The sequence below is a fragment of the Caretta caretta genome, chromosome 8 (assembly GCF_965140235.1).
Source record: "Caretta caretta isolate rCarCar2 chromosome 8, rCarCar1.hap1, whole genome shotgun sequence".
Taxonomy (NCBI): domain Eukaryota; kingdom Metazoa; phylum Chordata; order Testudines; family Cheloniidae; genus Caretta; species Caretta caretta.
This window is the reverse complement of record NC_134213.1, coordinates 17,881,417-17,898,763: the sequence shown is the minus strand read 5'-3', so window position 1 is coordinate 17,898,763 and position 17,347 is coordinate 17,881,417. Positions and strand designations below refer to the sequence as shown.

Sequence of the window (17,347 nt, the reverse complement as noted above, 5' to 3'; positions counted from 1 at the left end):
TATGGTAGAAGAGTCACAAGTGCATGGAACAAGGATTTAGGCACAGACACAAGATTGGGCCGCGGAGGTGAGCTGGGGTGTGGGAGGGGAGGCGTGAGGAGGGCCGCCCGCGCTGCAGCAGGTAACCCGAGGTGGGGGGGGCGCGCAGGGGAACCACTCCCCTCCCCAGCTCACCTCTGCCTCCCTGGGTCTGAGCGCGAAGCCACCGCCTGCTTCTCAGCCCCGCCCCCCGGCTTCCTGTGCAAAAAGCTGATTCGTGGGAAGCCGGGGGGGGGGAGGGGGCAGAGAAGCAGAGCAGGGTGGTGCGTTCGGGGCAGAGGCGGAGGTGAGCTGAGGCCGGGCACGGGGTGGGGAGCTGCCAATGGGTGCTCTGCACCCATCAAATTCTCCAAATTTTCCCTGTGGGTGCTCCAGCCCCGGAGCACCCATGGAGTCATCGCCTAAGGCGCCACTTTCGATGTGATCAGTGGGGGGGAGCAGCTACTCCTCCTGCTCCCCCCCCAGCTATGCTCCCCCGCCCCTAGGAGCCAGAGGGACCTGCCGGATGCTTCATGGGAGCTGCCCCAGGTAAGCAACGCCAGGACTCCCCACCTCACCCCCCGGCAGGTCCCTCTGGCTCTTAGGGGCGGGGTGGGCACCCATTACGGTGGCCCACAAGACCCTCATGCCCAGTTCTGGGGGCAGTCAGGGAACGGGGGGGGGATGGGGCAGGGGTCGGGGGTGGGGCATCAAGGAATGCAGGGGGTTGAATGGGGCAGGAGTCCCCGGAGGGCGGGGGTGGGCCATGACCCCCTCGTGGGGTGAGGAGGGAACCGGTTGTTAAGATTTTGGCAGCTCGTCACTGGTTATATGGCCCCTTTATACTACTGGGGGTGCTGTTGTGTGTTCTGGCCGAGGATCTGGCCATGCATATGTGTATGTGTGTCTGTGTTGTGCATATATACAGATATGCACACTTATTGTTATGGATGAGGGAGAAGCAAACACTATATTAAAATGAATTTCGCTGTCAGCACTTGACTGGTTTGTCCACTCTTGCCTGCTGAGGGGAAATGTTTCCCATTTTATTGGTATCTCTCATCTGTTCAGTCCTTTTTCCTTTTTGAAATGTAAATTACGGTCTCTTGCAGTAGGAATGAACATTTTGCTTTTGTTCCTTTTGATAAACCTATGCACTGTTGTTACCTCCAGCTATGCTGGGAAAGAAGGAAAATAAAACTCACCTTGCTAACTTTTTAAGGAAACAGTCCACTGGCAAAAAATAGCATTAATCTCAGCGGTTAATTGCAAGACTTATCTATAAAAATAGACATCCCTCCACCTTCCCCTTAAGGTAGCACCTGAAAAATATATCGACAGCAAGAGCTTTGCAGACGCATAGATTGTGAGTCCCCTCTTACACTGGCACAAACTCACTGGCTTCAAAAGAGCTGCACTGATTTGACACAGGAGAATGTGACCCATCCAGTTAAATCCTGTCTCATTCTGTGCCAAAATGTTGGGACTAGAAGGGTGGACTTGAGAAGAGCCTTTGAGTGCTAGGCTGTGCTAGTACACCCATCTATGATCCCTAGCCCCAGGAAATCCTACTGAGGGTTTGTGTGTTGCCTGCCCTTCTCCTCTAGAATACATGCTGATATCTGGCAGCAAATACCGCAGGGAGTTCCTGCTGCTCCATTCAGTAGCAAAACAACAATTAGAGTTGTTGCTGTGTGCTCCTCCTCAGGCTGTGCTATGCCCTTCAGCCTGCATCTGCCCTGAGCCTGCAGGTTGCTATGGGACCCTGCATTCGGCTGATATTGTTCTTTCGCTCCTACCTCTAGTGTGGTTTGTATGTCTAATCTGACATACAGAAACCTGAGGGGGAAGAGGCCTTCTGGGCCAGCTAGTTCATTCTCCTGCCAGTGCAAGATTGCCCCTTCATTATGTTTTCTAATGCCTCTTCCAATCCAGTTTGATATGGGGCTTCAGCCCTTCCCCTGGGAGACACCTAATGGATTTCACTGCTGTTCAAGGATCTTTTTCTGAGCTAGTATTTAGATTTAATTGTTACTTTCAGCCCAATACTCTTAGTTAACTCCCCCTAGTACCATGCTAAGCAGTAATGCTACTATTTTGGTGTTTAAACCCTTAATAAAAAGGTGTGTGTTACTGAGTATACATCACATAGTGTGGAACTGGCTGTTTTCATCGTACAAGTCTTTTTATTACGTTGTATGAGGCAAAATGTCGAAGTGCTTCTACTCTGACAAAATGGCATTTAGACACAATGCTGACAATTGTTCAGATAACTGGGGACAGTTACTCAACTAACACTGTATCATCAACATTTTCTGGAGCCATATGTTCTATAAGTGTCTATGTAAGTATGTGTCTATATAAATATATCCTCTTGGGCTCATTCAAGTAATATATTCAACAGGAGATGAAAGAGAGAAAAGTGTATTGACACACCTCAAGTTTCCAAAAAAAACCCCAAAAACCAAATTCAAATGAAAACTGGCTTCTCAACACAAATGGTTTCCACAAACTGTGACTGGGATTATTGAAATTACCTGCTCCATTTAAGATAAGCAGAGATACCCATCTTATGGTTATAAGAGACAGATCACAGCAAAATACTGGGATGCGCTTAACCCCGATGAACATTCTAAGAGTTCATTCATTTATGAATGAATAGAAAATTATTTTGTCACAGCTTTATAGAGAAAATAAAATGATCTAAGGCAGTGGTGGGCAAACTGTGGCCTGTGGGCCCCACGCAGCCCGTCAGGTAATCCACTGGCAGGCCGCCAGACAGTTTGTTTACACGGACCGCAGGCACTGCCATCCGCAGCTCCCAGTGGCTGCAGTTCATAGAATCATAGAAGATCAGGGTTGGAAGAGACCACAGGAAGTCATCTAGTCCAACCCCCTGCTCAAAGCAGGACCAGCACCAACTAAAGCATCCCAGCCAGGGCTTTGTCAAGCCAGGCCTTAAAAACCTCTAAGGATGGAGATTCCACCACCTCCACTATGGACTTATTACTCCAGATGTGGCCTCACCAGTGCTGAATAGAGGGGGATAATCACTTCCCTCAGTCTGCTGGCAATGCTTCTACTAAAGCAGCCCAATATGCTGTTCGCCTTCTTGGCAACAAGGGCACACTGCTGACTCATATCCAGCTTCTCATCCACTGTAATCCCCAGGTCCTTTTCTGCAGAACTGCTGCTTAGCCAGTCGGTCCCCAGCCTGTAGCGGGGCATGGGATTCTTCCATCCAAAATGCAGGACTCCTCACTTGCCCTTGTTGAACCTCATCAGATTTCTTTTGGCCCAATCCTTCAATTTGTCTAGGTCACTCTGGACCCTATCCCTACCCTCCAGTGTATCTACCTCTCCCCCCGCTTAGTGTCATCTGCGAACTTGCTGAGAGTGCAATCCATCCCATCATCCAGCTCATTAATAAAGATGTTGAACAAAACTGGCCCCAGGACCGACCCCTGGGGCACTCAGTTTGATACCGGCTGCCAGCTAGACAGTGAGCCGTTGATCACTACCCATTGAGCCCGACAATCTGGACAGCTTTCTATCCACTTTATAGTCCATTCATCCAATCTGCAGGGACATGCTGGCCACTGCTTCCCGCAGCTCCCATTGGCTGGGGACAGCGAACCGTGGCCACTGGGAGCTGCGGGCAGCCATGCCAATGTAAACAAACTGTCCCACGTCCCACCAGTGGATTACCCTGATGGGCCGCATACGGCACGCAAGTTTCCCACCACTGATGTAAGGAGATTGTCATCATTCTCTCAAGCAGGAGTCTCAAAGTCCTGGCCCGAGGGCCATCCGCAGCCTGAGAACCTCCCCACTGTGGCCCGCAGAGGAGAGATGCATGCAGCCACGCTGCTGGCCCTGTCTGCTTCAGGTGCTGCCCCCCACAGCTCCCATTGGCTGGGGGAGAAGGACAGAGATACCATCACTAGTCGCCGGGCAGAGTCAGCCATGGAGACAGCGTTACTTTTTCCCACGATGAATATAAAGTTGTACGACGGTTTATTATTTCTAAGAAATTCAAAATAAAAAATACAATATAAACGTTTTCTTTTCTGAACACCATCTTCAGTGACATTATTGGCCCGCTGGGAGGATTTTAGGACTGGCACTGGCCCTAAGGTAAACTGAGTTTGAGACCCCTACTATTAAGGAAACAAAATGAGCAGAGAAGATCCATCACACAGTGGTAAATTTGCATAAAGGCTGTAAGGAAAGGGTGCTTGGATTACCCCTTTAAAAACTGATTCCACTGGTCTAAGTGTACCTGACATGCGGAAACTGCAGCAAAATGAGCAGCCCACCTCTTAATTAAGAATGTATTTTTGCAACATTGATGGTACAAGCATTATACTGTATTTAATCTTACTAAGTAACTTATTACTTGGTAGACAAGGTGGATGAGGTAATATCTTTTATTGGACCAACTTCTGTTGGTGAGAGAGACAAGCTTTTGAGCTTATACAGAGCTCGTCTTCTTCTGAATTGTTTTAATCCATTGTTTTATCTCATTAGTGCAAATACATTAGGGAGCTCAGCAACCTCAGCAAGGAACATGTATTGATGGGACTGCACAGAGGTGTTTATTGCCCACTATCCAGAATGTGATGGTCTGTTCCATTGCATGGTAGGCAGATGACATCCCAGTAAGCTCACTGAAGAGCTGCTGTTCAGACAGGCTGTTTCTTTTGTGGTGATGTGGCTACACAGCAGAAAGTAAATATACAGGACTGGAGTCTGTTCCCATTGAGGTAGTAGGAATTTTGCCATTGACTTGAATGGAGATGGGTTGGTCCCAGGGTATTCACCACATCTAGAACTTATGGATGTCATGTCAATGGAAAGAAGTTTGCGAACAAGAGTAAAATTTGTTTAAAAGATCTAAAGGGAGATTTTCAAAGGCAACCAGACTAGTTAGGCACCCAACTGCCTTTGAAAGTCAATGAAAGTTGAGCTCCTAACTCCCATTTATACCTTTGAAAAATTTCCCTGTGAGTTTATTTTTAATGAATTTTAATTGGCCCATGTTTGTTGTTAATTGGATAGGGATGGGCAAAACAGTTCCGATTAAAAAGTAGGTTAAAAAATCGTCGGCCCAAATTCTGACCAACCAAAAGCAAAACTGTGTGTGTAGATTTATTTTCTTTCTTTCTTTCTTTCTTTCTTTCTTTCTTTCTTTCTTTCTTTCTTTCTTTCTTTCTTGTCCAGGTACAGTTTTGATCAGAAAAGTGTCTATGAACGTACTTAATAGATCTCTTCATAGTGCGTCTTCCAGGTTACATCATCTCACTTCAATAGTATTACTGCTGAGCTCTTGCCCTCTGTCCTTATCTTTTTAAATGCATAATGTTTCCATCCCAACATTCCCTTCAGTGATCACATGTGGAGATGGAAAACCTTTGGAGAGAAGAAAAATATTGCAGTTTTAAATCAGGTCTGTATAACTACTTAGAATCATAGAATCATAGAATATCAGGGTTGGAAGGGACCTCAGGAGGTCATCTAGTCCAACCCCCTGCTCAAAGCAGGACCAATCCCCAATATTTATTAGCGTCATAAACCAAACACACAATTTTATACAACTGATTGTCTCTCACCTCAAGGAAAGCCCCAATAAATGACTAACAGGGGAATAATGCAGGTTCTGATTGAAGTGCACTGGTAGAGTTTTTCAAGGGAAACAGGACTGGAAGAACCAGAGTATGTTCTAGAGTGTGGTATTGTGGCTCAGCTGTGTGTGGAAGCTTATACAATGTCCATCTATGCTATGCCTGTCTCAGAGTCTCTGGGCCTGATTCTCCTCTCACTCCAGTGTAAAGCAGGAGTAACCACTTCCATTAACATTAGCAGACTTATACTAGTGTTAAATTGGTTTTAGTGAATCAAATCCTGTGCCTTTGCTTTGTCTAGCACTTAATTTTCCATTTTTACTCCCATTTAAGAAAATAGCGACCTGAACTTCTCTTTCAGAGTAATATATTCCCTTGAAATGTAGTGCTTTAGCCTTCAAAATGTTCATGAGAGTTTGCTGAATTGTTAGGAAGTGTGAGTGTAACTTTTTTTTAATAAGGCAGCGTTTCTTGTGATGGGCATTAGGTATGTTTCATTACACTTGCAATTCATTTATTTAAGTTCTGGATTGTCCCAGAAGAGCAGTGACTTATTAGAATCTGATGTGCATGAAAACAGTATATCTGGGATTTTGTTTTATCATCTCAACTGTTAAAAAAAGAAATGTTCTCATATGAAGCTTTATTTTCTCCCAAAGCAACTTAAATAAAGGGAACTCAGTATATAGAAAAAATCCAACCAATTGGTTATTTCCATAGGGGAATAAGATTTGTAGTGCTGCTTAGATTTTATATATCAGTTTAATTTTGTTTCAGTGATTCCTTTTCCTGGTTTTGAATGTATAGAGTTGATATCTTATTAAAAGGTAGCATTTACATTTTTAAATAAGGTTATCAAAATAGTTAATATGCATAATTAGAGCTATATATCTATGGATGTTTTTCTCTTCATGGGAAAAGTTTGACTCTTCCTCATAACTTTAGTGCAATACTTTTTACATAGTTGGACTATCATTAGAAAATTTTGGCCTATAACATTTAGGCTGGATTTAGTGCATTGGTGAGCAAATAAAAAATTAATGTAAGTTCTCTTCAGTTTCAATTGCTAAGAGTCAAAAATGTTATTAATGATGTTAAAAAATAGGCCAACCTTTTAAAAAAAGTGAGTTCTTTTTATGTGATGGAACTGAATAAAAATGGGAAAAACTCAGATTTATTTCACTTTATTTTTCCTCCCATGAACTGATAAAAATGTTAACAATTAAATTATCTCATAAAACCAAATTGCAATGCTGCCTAAGGCCATGCAGTATGCGTGTGCTGAGCCTTTCCTTATTACAAATACTGGGCTAGATTCTGATCTGTTATACCAGTGTAACTCTAAAATAGCCTTGCTGAAATAAAGTGAGTTACGCTTGATTTACACGAATGTAACTGAGATCATATTCTGCTCCATGAAATACTGTACTACCTATTAATATACCTTTTTCAAAATCTTAAAGTACAAGTGAATAAGGTTCACAAAGCACAAGAATTGAGATGGTTTGGTGTTGCAGTTTGCCTTTGCTTCTGTACTTTCACGTATTATTTATTGTTTCTATTACTCTAATAGTGATCATGGTGGGGGCCCAATTGGGCTAAGTACTATATTAATATATAGGAAGATACAGTACCTGCTCCGAAGAGCTTACAATGTAAGATGACAATAAGCATACAAGGGATGGGGAACACTTACACATGTGCTTAACTTTACTACCATGAGTAATCCTGTCAATGGGAGTACTCACTGTAGTTAAATCAAGCATGTGCTTAAGTGCTTGCAGGACCAGGGCCAAAATTAGCTTTATTAATTCCTTGAAGATGCCAGTAGAGCACCTTGAGGATATAGTGTAATACTACTTGTAGAAATGATACCACCCAGAAACATGGATCAGTATGCTATTGACTAGCAGTGGAAGATTTAGTAGATAGTACAAAGGAGAGTATAGGTGGAGGGATGCATCCGATGAAGTGAGCCGTAGCTCACGAAAGCTTATGCTCAAATAAATTTGTTAGTCTCTAAGGTGCCACAAGTACCCCTTTTCTTTTTGCGGATACAGACTAACACGGCTGCTACTCTGAAACCAAAATATAGGGACATTCCTGGAATTCTTTAGGCCTGGAGAATTATTCTAAAGCTTTTTTTGGCTAACTTCAACAGCCCTGTATTTGTTAAATATTTTTATGGAATATTTTATGGAAATACTCATGTTACATTTGTTCACAAGGCCTTCTTCAGTTCAGCTCTGTTAGAAGAGGATAACGCAAAAGTAACTGAAATGAATGTAGAGGAATTGGGCTTTTTGCTTCTGCTTCTACTTTCACTCACATATCTCTGCACTAACTCCAGTGAAGTCAGGGACATTACACCAGATTTACACAAGTTTAACTGGGAGTAGAATCTGGCCCAATTTACATTTGACTGCAAAGGGCATGAATGACTTCGAAACTGTGGGCAAAACCCTGGAAGGTGCTGAGCAGCTGCTGAACATTTACAGTTCCCAGTAATGTCAGTGGGATTTGCACATGCTTGTTATGCATACCTGAGTGTATGGCTTCTCCTTGCTTGTATTATTAATAAAGACCTAGCTCATACCTGTTAGCTTGTCCTCTGAGAATGAGATTCCACACTGGAGTCAAGAGCGGAGATAACCCTTTCCAAATCCTGTAAATGGAGTTGCAACAATATCTCCTATCAAAGACAGCCAAACAGTGTCACATCACCATATTTAATTTTTTAAGGCATGTGTATTCTTCCATTTACAGGATGCTCCATATTTCACCCTTTTGCATGATTTGTTCAAATGGGGATTTCTTCATCTCCTTCTACTGCAGAAAACAAAGATATGCCTTCATTCCAGAAGGAGAGACAGTTCTAACTGGAACAGAACAGTGTGTATCAACAGTTTAACAGCTGTGAAGAAAACCCCCCAGAAGAGATGAGAAAATAGCTGATAGTAAGTGATGGAATAATCTCTTCTCCCATAATAGAACCCTGCCTAGCTTAAAGCATTTCTCTTCACCCAATATCTGTCAAATACTAGCAGCAGTGTATGGTGACATTATGAAGTCTCCAGAGATATTTTCATGTCATTTAGCTGAATTGTGTCATTTGATAAATTGCATGTTTATAAAATCAATATTCTTGATGGTATGTTTTCTTCTTCTTTGTGAGTGTCAACATTCTGTGCTAGAAACAATAATAATAACTCATATAAACTATCACTTCCCAACAGCAAATCACTGTCTTATTAAAAACCCTCTTTATTTTTCAGCATACTCAATGTTGCTGTAAAATATATTGATGTGTTGCTTGAAGCTACATAAGCTGGAAGTTCGGGTCGCTATTTTCTTAAATGGGAGTAAAAATGGAAAATTAAGTGCTAGACAAAGCAAAGGCACAGGATTTGATTCACTAAAACCAATTTAACACTAGTATAAGTCTGCTAATGTTAATGGAAGTGGTTACTCCTGCTTTACACTGGAGTGAGAGGAGAATCAGGCCCAGAGACTCTGAGACAGGCATAACATAGATGGACATTGTATAAGCTTCCACACACAAGCTGAGCCACAATACCACACTCCAGAACATACTCTGGTTCTTCCAGTCCTGTTTCCCTTGAAAAACTCTACCAGTGCACTTCAATCAGAACCTGCATTATTCCCCTGTTAGTCATTTATTGGGGCTTTCCTTGAGGTGAGAGACAATCAGTTGTATAAAATTGTGTGTTTGGTTTATGATGCTAATAAATATTCACTAGTGACTGAGATGATTCCATAAAACTCATCACCCATTGGGACCGAAAAGGTAAGATTTGAACCTAGGTCGCCAGAGGTGAATATATATTTGTATAATGTGGCAATCAATTGGACTAATAGATGAGAGACAGGATTAGGAGTTCAGCACAACGTACTAATTAATCTTAGAAAGAATTAGAGATCCAGAAGTGTTGCCTCTGAGCCTTTAACATAAAAATGCACTTGAGCCAGTGACTTTTATAATGCCTTTAATAACATGATGATTTTGACTGCTTTGAAAAATGCAGAGGGAGCCTTCTGGTCCTGTGTATCACAAACGTAGAGTAAAACCATATAATCTTTGCAGTAAGGAACAATTTTGATTAAAATTTCAAGATGGTAATGTCTGTATGTGCATATTTCAGAACCAATGTTGTAAGTTTTTGTTTACATTTCAGATTTGCTTTGAGCTCTGATTTTCCACTGGTAAGCTATTTCTTGAAAAAGTATTTATTGTGAAGCAACAGTAACTTTCCCTTTAATGAGAATCTATTTCAAAGTCATTTAATCTTTCCAGCAGAATATGTATTGTGAAGTTTTATGTAGCCCAGAATAATTTCTTTGTAAATGTACAGAAGACATGCTGAAAAATCTACCAAATAAGAATGCTTTTCTATAAATAACATTCCATTTGAAAGATTAAATATTTCTCGTCTGTGTTGCTTGGGTATCTGCGTGACTGTTTGATGGCTGTGATGGTTATTACTTAGCTTATTAGAGCCACTACTCATGCTATAAAGTTATTCCCCATCCTACTGATGATAACATAGACACTTTCCCTGATGGTTCATAAAGATGAAACAGGGCCTGGATCCCCAAAGTTTTGAGAACCTCTGGACAAACACTTCTTCTCAGACTCCCCAGATGTGCTTCAAGGACTCAGAAGTGGAATGATCTTCAAACTGAGCATCCTTCACTGAGGCTTGCTGGTCTGGTGCTCCTTATAGATTCGGTGCCCCATATAGAATCTCTCTGACCATGGGAAGTAGACTGAAAATGGTCCTACCTTAGGATCCAAGCCTGCAAGCTTTATCTCAGATGAACAGCCTTTACTCTTGTAAATAAGTGTGTGCAGTCCTTAATCTACCTAGTTATTCTGTTAGTGATAGCAAGTTATAGTTATTATTGGTATTACTGTAGTAACTTGGAGCCCCAGTCATATCCATTGTGATAAGCGCTATATAAACAAAGAACAAAATTATGGTCTTCGCCCCAAAGAGCTTACAAGCTATGCATAAGACAAGAGACCACAGATGGATACAAAGATACTGATGGAGTGCAAGGAACCAATGAGATAGTATTGGTAAGCATGATAGACAGTGGTCTCAGCACACCAGGTGCCTTGCTGTTGTTAACTTCTTTTGTAGGCATCACAGCAAAAGAGAATTTGGAGGAGAGGGTTTTGAAGGTGGATAGTGAATTAGTTTTGCAGATATTTATGAGGAGCTCCTTCCAAGTGTGAGGAGCAGCTGGGAGAAACCATGAAGGTGCTGGTTTAAAAATTTAACAAGTGGATACAGAGGCCAGCATCCTGAGCTGATTGGAAGTGGGCATCAACATCTCAATAGTGACTGAGAGATGGTAGATGGGGTGGTTCTCCCATGATTCAGAAAAACTGGGAGGGGGGGGGAATTGTTTTCAGTCAAGCTTAACATTTTGTTCAACCCAAAATAAAATGTTTTGTTTAGATTTTGAACATTTTCTTTTCATTTTCTTTTTTTAAAATTCAAATTAAAGGAATTTTGAAATGAAAAGTCGATTCGAGTGAAAAAATCGAAATGTTTCATTTTGAAAATGTCAAAATATTTTGATTATTTTTTTGGAATATTTTGGTTGTTTTTTTTCAACTGAAAGAATTTGGTGAAATTGACATGAATTTGTTAAATGTTTTGTTGTAATTGAATCTACAAGTGTTGCTGAAAAAAATATTTTGACCGAAAAATTTTCCCAGCCGTAGTGAAATTGTCAAAGGAATGGGCTAGGAATATGACCTTTGCAGTAGCTGCATACAATCAGGGCAAGGTTACATTTGACAAGACCAGAGAGCAGGATATTGCAGTAATCAAGATGAGAGATGATGAGAGCCAGGATGAGAGTTTTAGTTGTATGGAAGGACAGGAAAGGCCATATCTTAGAGATAATATAAAAAAAATCTGCAAGATTTAAACATAGTGCTCACCATAACGAGAACATTTCTAAGGAGCTCAGACGGAGCCGAAATGAAATGTTCACTAACTAGTTGTGACCAGTCAGGATACATTTGCTTTCTCATCAGTTGCATATTTAACCTAAATGATAACTTACATCCTGCTGCTTTTACACAGAAGAGTGACACTTTTGGACCTGCGGCTGCCCTATATCTTTATTGCAGCCTCTGCCATAAAGTTAGATTAGATTATTTGCGGTGAAACCACAATAGTAGTTTCCACTTCCAGAAAATACCATGTGCTTATTTATTAATTATTGCCTCTATCAGTAATTTTGATAGCTCGTTTCATTCTGTGTTAATATTTGTGTGTCCTTTTGTGTGAATGTATATGTAAATACACCTGTAACATGACGCTATACATATGAATGTATAAGTACACATACAGGTATGAAGATATGTGTTTTTGTCTATACAGTACATGTTTTTTGTCATCTGCCTGTCACCTTAAGAGTCCATGTGATTAATGGACCATTGGATTATTCTGTTTCTGTTATGATAATTCCTATGTTCTTATAATAGCATGTGCAGTTGTCACTAGCTGGGATAAAAATTACAAATGCCATCAATCATCATGCTTCAGGGCTTCAGCTGATCACCAGCTAGGGCCAGGGAAATATTTCCTCCTCTTGGTATATTTGTGCACAAGTTGCCAAGTGCATAATGGGATTTTTTCATTGCTTTCTTCTAAAGCATCTGGTGTAGCCCACCATCAATAATGTAGGAGATAGATGGACCATTGAGGCTTAGCTATATTCCTAAAAACATTATCTTTCTCAATGGATCAAGCTGATTCTCCAAAAGACTTTTGAAAAAACTATCTTGGCTCTGTATCTGGTAATGACTGGTACAGAACCTCAGAGTTATGAACACCTCAGCAGTGGAGGTTGTTTGTAACTCTGAAATGTTCGTAACTCTGAATAAAACGTTATGGTTGTTCTTTTTAAAATTTACAACTGAACATTGACATAATACAGCTTTGAGACTTTAATGTGCAGAATAAAAATGCTGCTTTGCCTTTCTTTTTTACTAGTTTATGTTTAACACAGTACTGTACTATACTGTATTTGCTTTTTTTTTTTTTTTTTTGGTCTCTGCTGCCTGATTGTGTGCTTCCGGTTCCAAATGAGGTGTGTGGTTGACTCGTCAGTTCATAACTCTAGTGTTTGTAACTCTGAGGTTCTGAGAATTAAAGCAGACTTCACTAACTAAAAGAAAAGGAGTACTAGTGGCACCTTAGAGACTAACCAATTTATTTGAGCATAAGCTTTCGTGAGCTACAGCTCACTTCATCGGATGGATAAAGTGGAAAATACAGCATCCGATGAAGTGAGCTGTAGCTCACGAAAGCTTATGCTCAAATAAATTGGTTAGTCTCTAAGGTGCCACAAGTACTCCTTTTCTTTTTGCGAATACAGACTAACACGGCTGTTACTCTGAAACCGTTCTCTAACTAAGGGGGGTCTTTTATTTGGAGGCTGGATACACTGAGGACAAAGCCTGGCACAGTGAGTTGCATTTTGTACAATAATACAGCCAACACTCCAGCAGGCATCCTAGTGGTCCATATGCAGCATGTATGCCCGCTGACACACAAGGGAACCCCTCTTTAACTGAGCACAGCTCCTACTGTTTAAGTGTGTAAGTTTCTCATCTAGAAGTTTGCAGCATTAGAATATGTTGCCTTTTTACTACACCATGGCTGCAGTCTACTTCATACCAGAAACCACTTCTATTATTTTTACTATATTTGCCCAGACTAGTTGTGAGTCTAAAAATGTCAAAATCATTATGGAATGTTGTCTCAGAATGTTGTCACAAGGTGTTAGCTCAAGGGTGGGTGATTGCTGTTTATAAAAAAACATTGGAGTGGGTTACATTTAAAGGGCCAAATTCTCCTGACTTGCATCTTATGCAACCTAAATTGGCTTCACTGGGGTTCCAGAGGCTGTAACCCGTGGAAGAATGTGGGCCATTGTCTGTCTTGTCTTGTGTGTTTTGAGACTGAAGTGTAATTCACTACACAGACGTCAACAGAAAGACCAATATGCCATACATATATTTCAAGAAGTGACCAGTAACTCTTGTCTTCATGGAAAATCATATAGAAAGTTTACCCTGGAAATATAGCATCGTAATCTGGGGGTTCAAAGCACTTGCTAAAAATTTATGCATGGGAAACATGTAGGCTATATTTCCCTTGGTTTGTCAGTTGACTGAAATATTGTGAGCCCGGTACTGGACTCTGGACAGGTGTCACAACTCTTATCCATCATAGACCTCAAACAAACTAAGCTCATATTCAGTTCTGCTCCGTCAGCTAAGGTTCTTTCTGGAATTTGATTCTTCCTGACATCACTTGTACATTGCTGAGTGTTCAAACTCTTGATGACATAAATGCTGTGTCTGTCCACAGGATACTCCTGATATTTGTTCTACTGTCCCCATCTGCATACATGTATAGTCCTGAGTACATGTATCTCCTTGCCCACAGAGCTATAATTCTTCTCCTTAGATAAACTCTGAGGTTCTCCAGCTTAATTTTGTAATGGCTGTCAGCATTCAAAAGAGAGGGAGAGCACGCACAAGTGATTTTTCAGATACCAAGATAAACTGTTTTAATTTGCATTCTCCTTGCAAGTATTGGTTACTATTGGACATTCTGAAACTGATAGAGAGGCTCAAAGCATGTATCCACCATCATCATCAAGTTAATAGTGGTCTCCTACTTTAAGAAGCACAACTAAGGTAGTTCATTACAGCCATCTGGATGATGATTTGCTAATTCTAAACCTCTTCAACATAACCACCAATTCTACCTCACTCTTCTTCTTCATTAAATCTATATAACCTGCAAACTGTGGCAGCTTAAATCTATCTATTTTAGGGTTATGTAATGGTGCCCATTAAGGCAAGTTTAACGCAAGTGAGATTAATGAAACAGTTGCTATTCATTTCTAGGAGAACTCCTTTAATGTTACACCAGCTCTTTAGAAATAGCTTATTCTGACACACTAGTCCCTGAGCACCAGCCTCGTGCTGTGAGTTTATAGCAGCAGCTAAGACTTGTTTGGTAAGCAGAGACTAAAGCAGTACATCTTAATGAACATTAACATGTCATTAGTTGGGGGGATGAATGGTTCAGAGGGTTAATGATGGGTTACAGATCCGTTTATCTTTAGGCCACGAGAGAATCTGGTCTGGATCAGTACTGACCAAAATCATTACCGTCTGACAGCTGTTCCGCAGCCTTTGTGAAATGAGTTTGTGGCCTAAATGCAGCTCCTAGTGGACAGGTATCTATATAACACAAACGAGCATCATAATTGATTCTTTTCAGTACCCTTATTGACAATCTTATCAATGCCTCAGCTTTCACTGAGGTAAGGAAATCAAAAGTAACTCTACTGATGTCAGTGGGACGACACTAGTATAAAATCAGGCCAGAAGTCTTCCAGTCCTGCTGGTAAAATGAATGGAGACATAGTAAATGAACAAAGCCTGTATCCAGTGCTTAATTTGTAACGAAACAGGTGCAGTGGCTGAAGCAATTTTTTTACATTCAGAACTGATGTGATAAGCCCAGACATGCCACTGGCTAAGTCCTGGCACAAATTAAGCACTGCCTGTATCCCCGGTCATATTTTTTGAGACAGAAAATATCTCAGCATTAATTTTCTACTTAGCTTTTCTTGCTGCCTATAAACTTTTTCTTTTACAGGCTTTTTTGCCTTAGGACACAGCAGATTAGTGTTCAGCTCAAACCTTGCCTATCTATTTTTTTCTAGTTTCTTATGCAATAGTGTAAAGACTTCTCTGCTTATGCAGCACAATGTTCTGGTTTGTTTTAAAAAACAAAAAGAGAAAAATAAAAATGATATTTTATTGCAAAGTCACACGGTACAACATTTCTGTTAGGTAGCATGTCTGATCATAAATAACTTAGCTATATAAATAATGTATATTAAATACTGACTTCAATAAAAAAAGGCTCCTTTCTAGGCAGCTAGTGGCTAATTTTCAACAAATTTAGTTTGGGATCTTTATGGCATCAGTTGAGCAATGTTCCACAGTTGAGATAACAAAAACTAAAGAATAAGTGAGTCATTTCAACATTCCAAATGAATAGACTAGGCACTGTATTGTAATTTAATTGGAGTATTTCAATTTGTCTTTGCCAATCCAAAAAAGGAAGAGGGCAGAATTAAAAGTCCAGGAATGATCCATTGGATAAGTAACATATTTTATGGATGCATCAACTATCTATTCATCTGTCCAAACCTACAGCTTTTGCTCCCTCCAGCAAACCATAAAGCTTGTCAACACTTCTAGTGCTAACTTTTTAAAAAGGTTGGCTATGTCCTTTCTATTGTTGGCCGGTAGGAGTGTGGATGTGCAGAATAAACTAGTCTGTCTTGCCAGTGACCGCAACACTGTATCACTGAATCAGAGGAGGCTTGTCAGCCTGTTGTCACAGGAAGGATAACGTGAAGATATTAAATGAAAATGAACAACACTCATCTAGTTGACTTGGCTCCAGGGGCCAGCAACGTGTCTGTACATGGACAGAAGTGTCCATGGTAAAAATGTTGAGGTCCATGGTAATTTTTCAAAAAATTGAATGAGTGAATGACATACCGTCCCACAATGTCCGTCACTAAGTACGGTAATTTTGTCAAATGTCTGTTGCACAACATGGTGGTGCCGACCCCTGCTTGGCTCTTCCTCAGTGAGGCCTTTACATGTGTGTGTACATACACACACATACACACACACAGAGTTATTTTTCTTCACTCTTCCTCAGTGAGGCCTTTACATGTGTGTAGATACACACACAGCTATTTTTCTTGTAGGTTGAGATGAGAGAGAGAGAGAGATTGTTGCTCCTACTTCTCAGTTATAGAGATCTATTCAAATAGTGATGAGGTCATAAAGGACTTAAGGACATAGAAAGAGAAATGTAGAAAACAGAAATCCCCAAAGACATTTTGGTTAGATCACGAAGAGAAAATTACGTTCTAGCTTTCAGTGTACTATGGTAGCAGAATAGGACAATGTGACTTTGGGCTGCATAAACAGAGGTATAATGTCAGGGAACAGGGAGGTGGTAGTCTCTCTGTGGGCCTTGTGACACCACATCTAGAAGATGTATTCAGCACTTCAGTCCCAGAAAGATGGAGATAATTAAAAGAGCAACAAAAATGATTAAAGGTCTGGTTGGATTTATGAGGAAGGTCTAAAAGAATTAAATATGCGTGGCTTAGCTAAATGATCATGTAAGGGGAAGTAGAACTTTTTACACGTATTTGAAGGTTGGAAATATCAAGGCTGGGAAGAGTTATTTGGCAGATGTAAAAAGTATAACTAAGAGTAATGGGGTGATATTAAGAAAAGGTAAAATCTCATACACCTGTGAGGCTGTTTGATCACATGACATTGGAAAATAAAATTTAACTCCTTAAAGATGAGAGAAACATCTTAGTTTATATAGTGCTTTTCATTTTCAAGGACCCTCAAAACTTTTAATACACATTATGGAATAGCTTCACCTTCTATGCAAAGGCTGGCAACTCTAGGGTGGAACACAGTGAATATTTAACAGCACACAGCAACACTACAAAGAGTTCAGACCAGGGAGTGAAGACTGATATCCAGTTGCAATAGAATTCTATCACATGCAGGTGAGTTTTGGTGCAACTGC

At 40.7% G+C, this 17,347-nt stretch overlaps 1 long non-coding RNA gene across 1 annotated transcript in view; it reads left to right on the top strand.

The window, feature by feature from the left end:
* Positions 1–326: 326 nt before the first annotated feature.
* LOC142073074 (uncharacterized) overlaps positions 327–17,347 on the top strand; it is a 184,620-nt gene continuing 167,599 nt past the window's right edge. The window contains exon 1 of the long non-coding RNA XR_012669762.1: positions 327–567. This is a non-coding gene — a long non-coding RNA (uncharacterized LOC142073074). The remainder of the gene's footprint in view (positions 568–17,347) is intronic.